The sequence below is a fragment of the Mobula birostris genome, chromosome 7, assembly GCF_030028105.1.
Source record: "Mobula birostris isolate sMobBir1 chromosome 7, sMobBir1.hap1, whole genome shotgun sequence".
NCBI lineage: Eukaryota > Metazoa > Chordata > Chondrichthyes > Myliobatiformes > Myliobatidae > Mobula > Mobula birostris.
The window spans coordinates 16,884,182-16,898,988 of NC_092376.1; the positions used below are offsets into that span (position 1 = coordinate 16,884,182).

A 14,807-nucleotide genomic window follows, 5' to 3' on the forward strand; every position below is an offset into this window, starting at 1 on the left:
CTCTGGTTCACGGTCCGGTCCATCGACCCTTGCTCCAGGTTTTCCTGTCTACCCTGTTTCTGTTCCTGTTGAGCACTAATTGAGGCAGCTGATTCTCATTGGGGCTGGCTGCATAAATACCTCCAGAGACCAGGGCGTGGCTGCTGGATTGTTCTTGTCCTTATACCTTGTTTCCTTCCCCTGCCTTCTGTTTCCTCGCCTGAAGCCTTGCATGTTCCTTGCCTCCGTCGGGTAAGCCAGGCCAGATTGCCATTACCCTGCGGTGGGTTCTGTGCCTTCCTATCCCTTGCCTCCATCGGGTGGAGTACCGCATCCTGCCCAGGAGGAGCTTCAAGACCCCAAGTCTCTGGTCCCCGGCCTCGCCTTGAGTCTCTGATCCCAGGCCTCGCCTCGAGTCTCTGATCCCAGGCCTCGCCTCAAGTCTCTGGTCCCAGCCTCATCCTGCCTGCCAGCCAAGTCGCGTCCTTGCCTAGTTCTGGGGTCTGAGCCAGAGGCAAGACCCAGGTTCTGGGTCCTTGTCCAGTCTCTAGCTCAGAGTCCAAGCCCTGGCTCCTAGCTCTCTTGTCCAGTCCTGTTCCGGGTTCCCAGTTTTCGTGTCCATGTCCTAGCCCTCACCCTGTATCCGAGTCCTGTCCCTAGTACTTCAGTGTCTGTGTCTTGCACTTGGGTCCGTCCCCAGCCACCAACTTATGACACTCTCCTACATAACCCTCCATTTTTCCTACCAGCCATGTGACCTTAGGTTGAAAGGCCATCACAATATTGTGGGCTGAAGGGCCTGTAACATGCTGTAGTTTTCTATGTTCTATGAATGAACAAAGTAGGTTAGAAGGGATAGTTTCTGTGCTGTAATTCTTTGTTTCAATAATTCATGGGGTGATGATTCACTGTCAAAGATGACATTGTCCTCTTGAGATATTGAGCTCTGTTGGCCTCACTATTGCAGATGTAAAAGTGTATCTAATAAAGTGGCCAATGACTATACAATGGCATCACAGCTTGGGTGGTGTAGCCATGGCAACAGCTGCTACTACACCTTCTTACACCATTCCATCCATGCAGTTGTCAACATCAAGAAGTGGCCCAGAACAAGTATAAAGACCATGATGGAATCAATCCAGCATTCAAAATAAAAGCAAGTTGTTTCATGAAAATTACTCAGCATGCAAACTCAGCACAGCCAGACTTGTTAATGCTGGGCAAGTGCATCTAATAGATGTCCTAGAAGTGGGGAAACATGGGAAGAACTTAAATTCAGAGACATTTGGAGGTCAACTAATGGGTGGGTGGACATCATCCTATGTTATATGGTGGTGTGCTGGTATAGCTGCAATTACACAACCGTTATAGCTGATATATCTGCTATCACAGTGAATGTTTCAATCCCAACCCCTGGCACTGAGTAGCTGGAGTCTTCAAGTTCTCCTTGTGAGTTCCCCCTCCTTAAGTGCTCTAGGTTAGTTATTCATTATTTAGAGATACAGCACAGGACAGGCCCTTCTCGTCCAATGGGTCCTCACTGCCCAATTACATGCCTGTGCCCTACTAGCCTGAATGTCTTTGGAATGTGGGAGGAAACTAGAGCACTCAGAGGAAACCAATGCAGTCATGGGCAGAATGTACACACTACTGACAGACATTAAACCTGGGGCGCTGACAGACTGCTACACCACTGTGCTGCCGCAAAGACATGCCAGTTGGTAGGTTGTGGCCACTGTAAATTGCCTCTATCCTGTAGGTGAATGGCATTATCAGGAAGGGGAGGAGAGTTAATGGGAAAATGCTATGAATTAATGGGGAATGGCATTGTGCAATGTGCGGACATAAGCTTGATAATGAAATACCCTCCTTCTATGTTATATTGGACCGTGGAATGCAACCATGATAACATATCAAGCAGAGATGATTCCTGGTGGAATGAGTAGACTTGCACCCACCTAATAGACCATGACACCACAGGTCATAGGAGCAGAATTAGGCCATTTGTCCCAGCAAGTCTACTCCAACATCCTATCATGGCTGAATTATTTTCCCTCTCAATCCCATTCGCTTGCCTTCTCCAGTACTATTCCAGAACCCATCAGCCTCCATTGTAAATACTCCCAGTAACCTGGCCTCCACAGCTGTATGTGGCAATGAATTCCACAGATTCACCACCTTCTAGCTAAAGAAATTCCTCCTCATCCCTGTTCTGAAGGGATGTTTTATTCTGAGATTGTGCCCTGTGGTCCTAGACTCCCCCATTATAGGAAACATTCTCTCCAAATCCACTCTATCTAGGCCTTTCAATAGTTGGTAGGTTTCAGTGAGATCTCCCTCCCCCATTCTTCTAAACTCCAGCGAGTACAGACCTAGAGCCATCAAGCATTTATTCACGTTAATCCTCTCATTCCCAGGATCATTGTTGTGGATCTTCTCTGGACCCTCTTCAATGTCCTCAATACCCAGAGCCTGGACTGACACCAGCCTACTGCCCTCAACTGTGCATATTGTCTTGTTTATTATTTATTGTAATGCCTGCACTGTTCTGTGTACTTTATGCAGTCCTGGCTAGGTCTGTAGTCTAGTGTAGTTTTGAGTTGTTTTACGTAGTTCAGGGTAGTTTTTGTATTGTTCATGTAGCACCATGGTCCTGAAAAACGTTGTCTCGTTTTTACTGTGTACTGTACCAGCAGTTATGGTCGAAATGACAACAAAAAGTGAGAATTGGCATCCTGAGAGGCCTCGGTCGGTCAGGGTTGACTATGGATGTTGCATCGCAGCTGTTCAGATACGCAAGCCAGGACTGTAGAATGTGGAGGGCAAGCTGTTGTCCATGTAGCGAGCTCCCCCTCTCCATGCATCCAATGAACCCAAACCGTACAGTTTGGCACCAGCACCGTCGCCGGAGTTGCCGGCCAGCACTGAACTCAACAGAGGACTGCCTGAGGGACTTCAGCTCCAGATTCTTCCATTGCCGAAGCATTCCCTATGAGTGGGTATAGCCACAAGTCTGAGATCAGAGTTTTCCTCCTAGGTGAGCTGCTGACAATGGCTGACGAGCCCCATCTGCCTGAAGCGACTAGCTTTAAGAAACGGTTCCGCCGGGTTTAGTAGCTAAGCCACACGTGAAGAACAACAACTAGACTTGGTTGTCAGACGCTATCTGAGTTGCATTTAATAGGTAGTGGGAGCTCGTCCCCATTACCACCCCCCCCCCAGCTATAACAACCTTAAGGAAACAAAGGCATTACATCATTGCTTTTTATATTCTCGTCCTCTGGAAACGAATGCAATCATTGTACAGGTATTTGTCTTCTTTACTACCCAATCATCCTGCAAGTTAACCTTTAGGGAATCGTGCACTAGGACTCCCAAAAAATACTCAAGACAATGGAAACCACAAATAAAAGCGGAAAATGTTGTAGATACAGACCAGGCAAAGAGAACACCAGATGCAATGTTTCAGGTCTACGCGCTCTTTCATTCCGAGCGTATGAAGCGTCAGAATCCGATGCCTGGATTACAATTTAGGTGCCGGGCCAGATTGAAAAGGGCAGGGTGTCGGGGCCGGAGGCGAAGGACAGGCTCTGCGCTGAACTGAGAGTCTGGGGGAGGACTCCCTGTGGACTTCAGTGGTTTCTTGTGTTAACAAGTTGGTTTACGTTTTGACGGCAATCGCTGAAATCAGCGACTCAGCAAACATCCTTGGAGAATTATGGGCAGAGCTCAGGAGAATGGGGTTGAGAGGGATAATAAAACAGCTATGATGGAATGGCGGAGCAGATTCGACGGGCCGAATGGCATAATTCTGCTCCTGTGCTTTATGGCCTCTAAATGGACGGTCGAGTCTTCATCTGTTTTTTTTTGCCCTCACGGGAGGTTTAACCGAGATTCCCCTTCTAACACATAAGGCGGTGAGGTAGTTTGTAGCTCCTCCCAGCAGCCGGGATGTTCATCTCTGATTTGTCTGAACCGCCCACAATCTCTGCTCGATATCGGCTGTCAACGTGCTATTATTTTTCTATCCCGACTACTTGTCCGATTCACTCAATAAACAGGCGGGAAAGCAAACCATAGGAACAGCTGTCTGAAGAGAAGTGTACTTGACATTGCCAAACTCGGTAAGCCCTTTCGTTTAATTAAAACGACGCGATTTTGCGATGTTTCCTACAGCGGGGGAGTGTAGGACCAGAGAGCACAGCCCGGAGTAGAGGGACGTTCAATTAAAACGCAGATGAGGCGGAATTTCCTTAGCCAGAGGGTGCTGAATCTGTGGAATTCATTGTCACAGACAGCTTGGAGGTCAGGTCATTGGGTATATTTCAAGCAGAGGTTGATAGCGTCTTGTTTAGCAAATAAATCAAATGTTCCGGGAGAGTGGGGGCTGCGAGAGATAATACATCACTAATGGTGGAATGGCGGAGCAGACTCGATGGGCTGAATGGCCTAAATCTGCTCCTGTGTCTTACAGTCTAATGGAGTCGACGTTTTGGACCGATAACCTTGAAGATTCTTAGTTACTCTCCTCCATAGATGCTGTCTGACCTGCTGAGTTCATCCAGCATTGTGTGCGTGTGTGTGTTGCTCTGGATTTCCAGCATCTGCGGAATGTCTTGTCTTTACGTTTCGCTATATTTTTGGTTTTGTAAAAAAATCTATTTTCATAGAGGTATAATGTGCATTTGTATACACGTTCAGTGTTACGAGTTTGTGCAGGTTTGCACGCGCTCATTTATGTTGTATTTTGTACAGCATTTTGCGTGCATATGTATATATTTATACTTAGATCTTATGTGAATTTGGACACAATGTGTCTATATTAGGTCCAGAGTTTCTAATCCGGTAACAAAGATCTTTGTGTCTAAGTATGTGCTTACAGTGCGCTCTATTGTCTAAAAGTCTGTCTACACGTGTGTGTATGGTTTTTCAACGCAGAAGACGCGTCAAATGATCCGGCGGCTCTGTGGGGACCTGGTTTGACTGGGTCCCAGGTGACTTGCCCTGCTCCCCCCCCCCCCACCCCCGACCTCTTTCCAAGGAACACCGCCTAAGGGAGACGCGGGTTTGATGAATTTTTAAAGACTCTATTTTAAGGTCTTTTCCAGTACACGAATATAAAGGAGAAAGAAATAATTGTTACTCCGGATCCGATACAGCACAAAAACACGCACACAATAAGATAGTGAGTACAATAATTAAAACACAGTAAATATAAATTCATACGATAGCTTTTATTCTTAGATTGATTGGATGTACATAAAGGTAAGCACATAAATCCCCGGCGGGTTGGACAGATGAGTCCACAGTCAGACACAACGTGGTTCTGCATCGGGGTGTAGAGGGCGAAGGCCATGACACATAAGTCATGGTCATCCACTACAACCGATGAAAACTCCAGATGTGATGACTCACTGGGCCCGGTCTTACGAGGCGAGAGAGTGGAACTGGTTTAAAAGTTGTCTGCGAAGATTTTCTGTCATCGTCGGCCACGACGGACCACCACCAAAGTTTGGAGATTTGAGGTGGGAACCTGTACTCTTATTTAGACTAGCGCCTTGTTATATTTATTTAATGAGAATTTCAGTAAACAAGGCACCACCATCCCGCCATTGTGCTTTCTTGTTCGGTGTCTTTATACAGTATTCTGATGGATGAAGCAGAGGGGCAAAAGTGAAGATTGCTTAAAAAAGATTAATAGAATCAGAATCAGTTTTAATATCACTGGCATATGTCGTGAAATTTGATAACTTTACAGCAGCGGTACAATGAAATACATGGTATCTATAAAGGAAAAAAAATCAGAATTACAGTAAGTCTTTTAAATTGTTTATAAGATGATGAGAGGCATTGATCGTGTGGATAGTCGGAGGCTTTTTCCCAGGGCTGAAATGGCTAGCACGAGAGGGCACAGTTTTAAGGTGCTTGGAAGTTATTACAGAGGAGATGTCAGAGGTAAGTTTTTTTACGCAGAGTGGTGAGTGCGTGGAATGGACTGCCGGCGACAGTGGCGGAGGCGGATACGATAGTGTCTTTTTAAGAGTCTCCTGGACAGGTACATGGAGCTCAGAAAAATAGAGGGCTATCGGTAACCCTAGGTAATTTCTCAGGTAAGGACATGTTTGCCACAGCTTTGTGGGCTGAAGGACCTGTATTGTCCTGTAGGTTTTCTATGTTTCTGTGCTTAGTTAAAATAAGTAGCGCAAGAAAACATAAATAAAAAAAGTAACGAGGTGGTATTCATGGCTTCAAAGTCCATTTAGGAATCCTGTGGCAGATGGGAAGAAGCTGGTTGTGCCTTCAGGTTTCTGTACCTCCTCCCTGATGGTACCAACGAGAACAGGCGTGCCTTGGGTGGTGGGGGTTCTTAACGATGGACGCCGAATTTCTGAGGTGCCGCTCCTTGAAGATGTCATGAATACTACGGAGGCTAGTGCCAATAACTGAGCTGGCAGTCAGAATACTATCCACGGTACCATTTTAGAAGTTTTTGTGTGTTTTTGGTGAGGAACCAACTCTCAAAATAGTAGGCAAACTGTAATCTTTTATTAGAACTTCGCATTTTTAGCCTTTTCGAATTTTAATTTCCGAGGCTACTTCGGAAAGGTTGAGTGGGATGGTTAATGTTGAGTGATCGCCCAACCTGAATTGAAAAAAAAGACACAGAATAGTCTGCAGATGCTGGGGTCAAAGCTGGGGGGAAAATGAGTTATTTATAAAGTCATGGAGAGATACAGCGAGGAGACACATATATGCGTGAAGTAAATAAATTGTGCAAAGAGAGAAATCAGGAAAAAATAGTGAGGTTGTGTTCATGGATTCATTGTCCATTCGGAAATCTGATGGTAGAGGGGAAGAAACAGTTCTTGAAACGTTTAGTGTGCGTTTTCAGGCTCCTCCCCTTTTTCTTTTTTTCCCCACGGCCTTCTGTCCTCTCCTATGACATCTCCCCCTGCTTCAGCCCTGTATCTCTTTTACTAATCAACTTCCCAACTCTTTACTTCACCACTCCCCACTCCCGGTTTCACCTATCACCTTGTGGTTCTTCCTCCCGGCCCCCCATTTTCTTACTGATTTCTCATCTTTTTTTTTCCAGTCCTGATGAAGGATCTCAGCCAAAAAAGTTCAACTGTACTTTTTCCCATAGATGCTGCCTGGCCTGCTGAGTTCCTCCAGCATTTTGTGTGTGTTGCTCGGAATTCCAGTATCTGCAGACTTTCTCTTGTTTACGATAGGACATTAACTTTGTTGTTTTTAAGCCATTCCAGTATAGCTTTAACTTTATGCTCGGAGTCATTGTCTTGCTGGAAAACAAATCTCCCAAGTCGCAGTTCTCTTGCAGGCTGCATCAGGTTTTCCTCAAGAACTTTCCTGTATTTTGCTGCATTCATTTTACCCTCTTCCTTCACAAGCCTTCCAGGGCCTGCTGCAGTGAAGCATCCCCACAGCCACCACCATGCTTCACGGTAGGGATGGTGTGTTTTTGATGATGTATGGTGTTTGGCTTACACCAAACATAACATTAGTCTGATGGCAAAAAAACTCAATTTTGGTTTAATCAGACCACAGAACCTTCTTCCAGCTGATTTCAGAGTCTCCCACATGCCTTCTGGCAAACTCTGGCTGAGATTTCATGTGAGAGTTTTTCAACAGTGGCTTTCTCTTTGCCACTCTTCCAAAATGCTGCGACTGGTGAAGCACTCAGGCAACAGTTGTTGTATGTGCAGTCTCTCCCATCTCAGCCACTGAAGCTTGTAACTCCTCCAGAGTTATCATGGGTCTCTTGGTGGCCTCCCTCACTAGTCCCCTTCTTGCACAGTCACTCAGTTTTTGAGCACGGCCTGCTCTACGCAGAGTTACACCTGTGTCATATTTTTTACATTTCTTGATGATTGACTTAACTGTACTCCAAGGGATATTCAGTGTCTTGGAAATTTTCTTGTATCCATGTTGTGCTTTGCAATAACATTTTCATGGAGTTGCTTGGTGTGTTCTTTTGTCTTCATGGTATAATTTTTGCCAGGATACTGACTGACCATCTGTTGGACCTTCCAGATACAGGTGCATTTTTACTACAGTTAATTGAAACGCCTTGACTGCAAACGATGATCTCCACTTAACTAATTACGTGATCTCTAAAACCAATTGGCTGCACCAGTGACAATTTGGTTTGTCATATTAAAGAAGGGTGAATACTTATGCAGTCAATTATTTTGTATTTCATATTTGAAATTAATTTAGATTACTTTGTAGATATTTGTTTTCACTTTGACAGGAAAGGGTCTTTTTCTATTGACCAATGTCAAATTAAATCCTCTGTGATTCAATGTTGTAAGACAATAAAACATGAAAACTTCTGGGGCAGAGCATGTAAATACGTTTTAAATGCACAGGGACATGCAATGAATTGGGTAATACAGACCATGTGCTGGTAGAGGTGATAGGTTACTTTTTCACTGAGGTCAGTACAGATATGGTGAGTGGAAGGGTCTGCACCCATACTTTTCAAGAGTAACAGCTACAGAGAAAATACAGTAACGTGCAAACCAATAATGAGGTAGGGTGTGATGTAAAGAGTCCGTCTATCACACAAGTGAACCATTTAATAGTCTGAGAACAGCGGGACAAAAGCTGTCCTTGGACCTGGAGGTATGTGATTTCAGGCTTTTGTATCTTCTGCTTGGTGGAAAAAGGGAGAGGAGAGGATTGTCCAGGGTGTATGTGGTCTGTAATTATCCTGACTGCTTTACTGAGACAGTGAATGTATAGACAAACTTCAAAGTAATTTTTTTTTATTAAAGTATGCATATACAGTCATAGAAATGTCATAGATACAGCACAGAAATAGGCCCATCAGCCCATCTAGTTTGCTCCCATCGCCCCTTAGATTCTTCGGCATCGTATCAGAAGATCTGTTCTGGCACCAGCACACAAATGTCATCTCACACGCACACACACAGAGCCTGGCCTCTACCCTTTGACCTGTTTAGCATGGGTGTCCCTACCAAGACCCAAAACACAAGACCCTGACTCCAGCCTGCATTGCTCTCTGAGTCAGGCCCGATGACAAGATTGTGGTCTTCTTGGAGGTCACATGTGCAGGGGTACAGTGCAAAGATTGTCTTGCATATTCATACAGATCAGGTATTACACAATACACTGAGAAGGTATAAGATTAAGAAAAGCAGAGTGCAGAATAAAGTGTACCAGCTACAGGGAAAGTGCAGTGCAGGTAGACAATAAGGTGCAAGATCATAACAAAGTAGATTATGAGGTCGAGAGTCCACCTTAACATACCAGCAAAACATTCAATTGTTTTGTAACAGCTGGTGGCACACACTTTCAGGCGTTTGTATCATCTCCCCGACCGGAGAGGGGAGAAGAGAGAATGTCCTTGGTGGGTGAGGTCTTTGATTTTGCTGGCTGCATTACTGAGGTGGTGAGAGGTATAAAATCCATAGAGGAGTGTCCGGTTTCCATGATATTCTGAGCTGTGGCCGCAGCTTGTGGTCACGAGCCGAGCAGTTGCCAAAGCAGGCTACTATAACTTCCTATTGCTTGAGTTGTGTTACTTCACACAATCACGTCCAACTTTCCTCTCACATACTACAAAGCTTGGACAAAACATTTCAAGGCTGATTTAAAATGCGCCCTGTTTTAAGCTTAAATTTATTGCAGACAATACATTGCAGAGTCACAAGTGATGTCAAACAGGGTAATGCTCCTTGTCAGCTTCGCATTAGTGAGGAACCTACCGGACAAATAGAATTTATGAAAATCGAAAGAAAAACAGACAACGGCTGACAAACAACCAATGGGCAAAAGAAGGCATACTGTGCAATTAAAAAATAATACTGAGAACTTGTGTTGGAAAAAATCCTTGAAAGTAAGTCTGTAGACTGTAGAATCACTCCAGAGAATGAAGTTATCCACACTGGTTCAGGAGCCTGATGGTTGAAGTGTATAACTGTTCCTGAACCCAGTGGTGTGGGACCTGAGGGTTCTGTACCTCCTGCCCGATGGTAGTAGTGAATGAGCGGTGGGGTCTTTGATTAATTGATGCTGCTTTCTTGTGGGAGTGCACCTTGTAAACGGTCCATAGTGGGGAGCACTACCCTGTGATAAACTGGGCCTGCATTCACCATTTTAACCTTTTCTATTTTTGGGCATTTCGGCTTGCATACATACCAGGCCATGATGCAACCAGTCAGGACACTTTCCACCTCTCCACGTGCATCTGTAGAGGCTTGTCAAATATTTTGGTGACATAGAACATGGAACATCACATCACAGTACAGGTCCTTGGCCAACAATATTTAACCTACACTAAGATCAATCTAATCCTTCCCTCCCATAAGCTGAATTTATGCAAACTTCTAAGAAGGAAGAGGCATTGCTGTGCCTGTTTCTGATGACACTTGTGTCTGGTGCCAGAATGGATCTTCTGGTATGATGATGCTAAGGAATTTAAAGGTGCCGACTCCCCCACCCCCTGTTACATAGACAGGGTCCATAAGGCTATAAGACCATAAGACACAGGAGAAATTCAGGATATTGGGCCCATCGAGTGTGCTCCACCATTCCATGATGGCTGATTTATTATCCCTCTCAACCTCATTCTCCTGCCTTCTCCCTGTAGCCTTGATGCTCTTAACAAATCAAGAACCTACCAATCTCTGCTTTAAACACACTCAATGGCTTGGCCTCCACAGCCATCTGTAGCAATGAATTCCGCAGAATCACCACCAACTCCCCACCACAACCCCAGCTAAAGAAATTCCTCCTCATCACCTATTCTAAGTTGACACCCCTCTATTCTGAGGTTGTGCCCTCTGGCCCTGGACTCCCCCTCGGAAGACCACATCCTCTCCATATCCGCCCTATCTAGGCTTTTCCCCTTGAGTCCATGGAGGGGAGGCTGGTTTATGGGATGTGTTCACAACTTGTGGGTAGGATGTGGATGTCGAGAGCACTGAGGCAGCAACTCCACTAGCTGTGTATTTTGCCACCCCAGTGATTAACACCGCACCTCCCAGCAGTAATAACTACACCAGGTATACAGACCTCCCTTGACATTTTCTCTACAAAACTACAAAAGTTTATTCATGCAACAATTATCCACAGTGACTCAAAGGGAGTTTCATAACCGGAATACAATGGCAGGTACAACATTATCACCCATTGTCCACTTTATTAGGTACAAGAGAGGAACCCAATCTGGTTTTCTGCTGTGGAAGTCCATCCACTTCAGGGTTCAACATGTTGTGTGTTCAGAGATGCTCTTCTGCACACCACTGTTGTAACACGTGGATATTTGAGTTACTGTCACCTTCCTGTCAGCTTGAACCAGTCTGGCCATTCTCCTCTGACCTCTCTCATTAACAAGGCATTTTTGCCCAGAGAACTGCTGCTCACTGGATGTTTTTTTATTGTTTTTGCACTATTCTCTGTAAATTCTAGAGACAGCTGTGTGTGGCAGCATTTCCTGAGATACTCAAACCACCTTATCTGACACCAACAATCATTTCATTGTCAAGGTTATATAGATCACATTTCTTTCCCATTCTGATGTTTTACCTGAACAACAGCTGAACCTCATCTGCTCTCACTCCATCCTCCCGCCACCCCTCTAGGAATAGGGCTCCCCTGGTCCTCACCTACCACCCCACCAGCCTCCGGGTCCAAGATATTATTCTCCGTAACTTCCGCCACCTCCAACGGGATCCCACCACTAAGCACATCTTTCCCTCCCCCCCACTCTGCTTTCCGCAGGGATCGCTCCCTACGCGACTCCCTTGTCCATTTGTACCCCCCCATCCCTCCCCACTGATCTCCCTCCTGACACTTATCCGTGTAAGCGGAACAAGTGCTACACATGCCCTTACACTTCCTCCCTTACCACCATTCAGGGCCCCAAACAGTCCTTCCAGGTGAGGCAACACTTCACCTGTAAGTCGGCTGGGGTGATATACTGCGTCCGGTGCTCCTGATGTGGCCTTTTATATATTGGCGAGACCCGACGCAGACTGGGAGACCGCTTTGCTGAACATCTACGCTCTGTCCGCCAGAGAAAGCAGGATCTCCCAGTGGCCACACATTTTAATTCCACATCCCATTCCCATTCTGACATGTCTATCCACGGCCTCCTCTACTGTAAAGATGAAACCACACTCAGGTTGGAGGAACAACACCTTATATTCCGTCTGGGTAGCCTCCAACCTGATGGCATGAACATTGACTTCTCTAACTTCCGCTAATGCCCCACCTCCCCCTCGTACCCCATCTGTTACTTATTTTTATACACACATTCTTTCTCTCACTCTCCTTTTTCTCCCTCTGTCCCTCTGAATATACCCCTTGCCCATCCTCTGGGTCCCCCCCCCTTGTCTTTCTTCCAGGACCTCCTGTCCCATGATCCTCTCGTATCCCTTTTGCCTATCACCTGTCCAGCTCTTGGCTCTATCCCTCCCCCTCCTGTCTTCTCCTATCATTTTGGATCTCCCCCTCCCCCTCCAACTTTCAAATCCCTTACTCACTCTTCCTTCAGTTAGTCCAGACGAAGGGTCTCGGCCTGAAACGTCGACTGCACCTCTTCCTAGAGATGCTGCCTGGCCTGCTGCGTTCACCAGCAACTTTGATGTGTGTCTCTTGACCATGTCTGCATGCTTTTATGCATTGAGTTGCTGCCACATGATTGGCTGATTAGTTATTTGCATTAACAAGCAGGTATACCTAATAAACTGGCCACTGAGCTTTTATGATTCTCGACGGACCTGTTCCCTGGCCTTTGGTTTGTTACTGTTTCAGGATGGTACAACAGGAAACATGATCTATTTTAGTTGCTGGATGTGGTTTCGAGTTGGTTAATCAGCTGTCTGTGACCATTCTAGAGTTCTTTTCATGCTGAGTTGGAGCTCAACCAGACCCCCTCAAAAGCACAGAGATTTACTTGTGGCTGTTGAAGCTTCGTTACTTCTAGTTCTTCACGTAAATGTGCTTTCCAGGTTCAGACAAGGTAATAAGATCTTAATTAGCATTAATTTCCATCCTGTTTGGGTTGGAGCAGGTGGCTACCCACCCATAAGTCAGCTGAGTGCTTGAAAAGAAACAGTGAGATTTGAATCTGATATCCCCCCCCCCCCCGAGAAAGAAGACAAAAGTATTTTAATGTATTGGGCTCAAAAGCAGGCCAATTATCACTGACATATGTCTCTCCTATCAGAGAAAGGAAGGGTCCTCTCTCCTGTCCTGCTGAAGGGTCTTGGCCCGAAACGTCAGCCGTTTATCCATTTCCATAGACGCTGCCTGACCTGCTGAGTTCCTCCAGCATTTTGCATTTGTTATTCTGGATTTCCAGCATCTGCCAACCCTCTTGTGTTTGTTTTCTGAAATTTGCTGTTTTGTGGCATCGGTACAGTGCAAGACATAAGAACTTAGTATAAATTACAAAATAAAAAATAAAAACTGCTTATCATTATAGATATTACATCAGAAAATAAAAAAATATAAAAATAAAAAAAAGTTACACCATTCCTGAGAAAATCTGATCACTATTCTGATGTGAAATGCGGGCTGTGCCCAGTACTGTCAATGCAGAGGGAGTGTTAACTGGTAATTATTTTGTTATTATCCTATGCAATGCAATCCCGTGACTAACTTTGTTTTCCATGCCAGTCAGACAGTTTATTCCACACATAAGTACATCGAAGCTGTATCAACAAAGAATGCATAGCAAACAACATTGTGGAGTACAGACCCTTCTTGGGTGGCGGCGTGGAGATATGTCTCTGCCAAAGGAGGTGTAAGGCACCCCTTCCCTCCGTTAGCCTGCGGTCACCCTTGGGCAAGGTGTAGCACCTGCTTAGCCCCCTGTGAAGTGTGTCTGGTCCCTTAGTTCAACAGTGCTGGACTCTGCCCTGGCCTCACAGGTGAACTCAGTGCCAGGTGGGAGGTGATGTGTGCTAGCCTTCCACGTGTTCCCTGCGTCCTGCTGCACTATTCATTTGTTCGGTGGGTGCCTCACTAATGCGAAGCTGACGAGGAGCATTACCCTGTTTGACATCACTTGTGACTCTGCAATGTATTGTCTGCAATAAATTTAAGCTAAAACAGGGGCGCATTTTAAATCAGCCTTGAAAAGTTTTGTCCAAGCTTTGTAGTATGTGAGAGGGAAGTTGGACGTGATTGTGTGAAGTAACACAACTCAGACAATAGGAAGTTATAGTAGCCTGCTTCGGCAACTGCTCGGCTCGTGACCACAAGCTGCGGCCACAGCTCAGAATATCATGGAAACCGGACACTCCTCTATGGACTTTATACCTCTCACCACCTCAGTAATGCAGCCAGCAAAATCAAAGACCTCACCCACCAAGGACATTCTCTCTTCTCCCCTCTCCGGTCGGGGAGATGATACAAATGCCCGAAAGTGTGTGCCACCAGCTGTTACAAAACAATTGAGTGTTTTGCTGGTATGTTAAGATGGACTCTTGACCTCATAATCTACTTTGTTATGATCTTGCACCTTATTGTCTACCTGCACTGCACTTTCTCTGTAGTTGGTACACTTTATTCTGCACTCTGCTTTTCTTAATCTTATACCTTCTCAATGTATTGTGTAATACCTGATCTGTATGAATATGCAAGACAATCTTTGCACTGTACCCGTGCACATGTGACCTCCAAGAAGACCACAATCTTGTCGTCGGGTCTGCGTGCCTCAGTGACTCAGAGAGCTATGCAGGCTGGAGTCAGGGTCTTGTGTTTTGGGTCTCGGTAGGGACACCCATGTTAAACAGGTCAAAGGGTAGAGGCCAGGCTCTGTGTGGTTC

The 14,807-nt window shown here is 45.5% G+C and overlaps 1 protein-coding gene across 1 annotated transcript in view; it reads left to right on the top strand.

Annotated features, from left to right (window-relative positions):
* Positions 1-3,789: 3,789 nt before the first annotated feature.
* LOC140200662 (P2Y purinoceptor 8-like) overlaps positions 3,790-14,807 on the top strand; it is a 59,187-nt gene continuing 48,169 nt past the window's right edge. The window contains exon 1 of the mRNA XM_072264228.1: positions 3,790-4,103. The gene's annotated coding sequence lies outside the window, so the exon portion shown is untranslated. The remainder of the gene's footprint in view (positions 4,104-14,807) is intronic.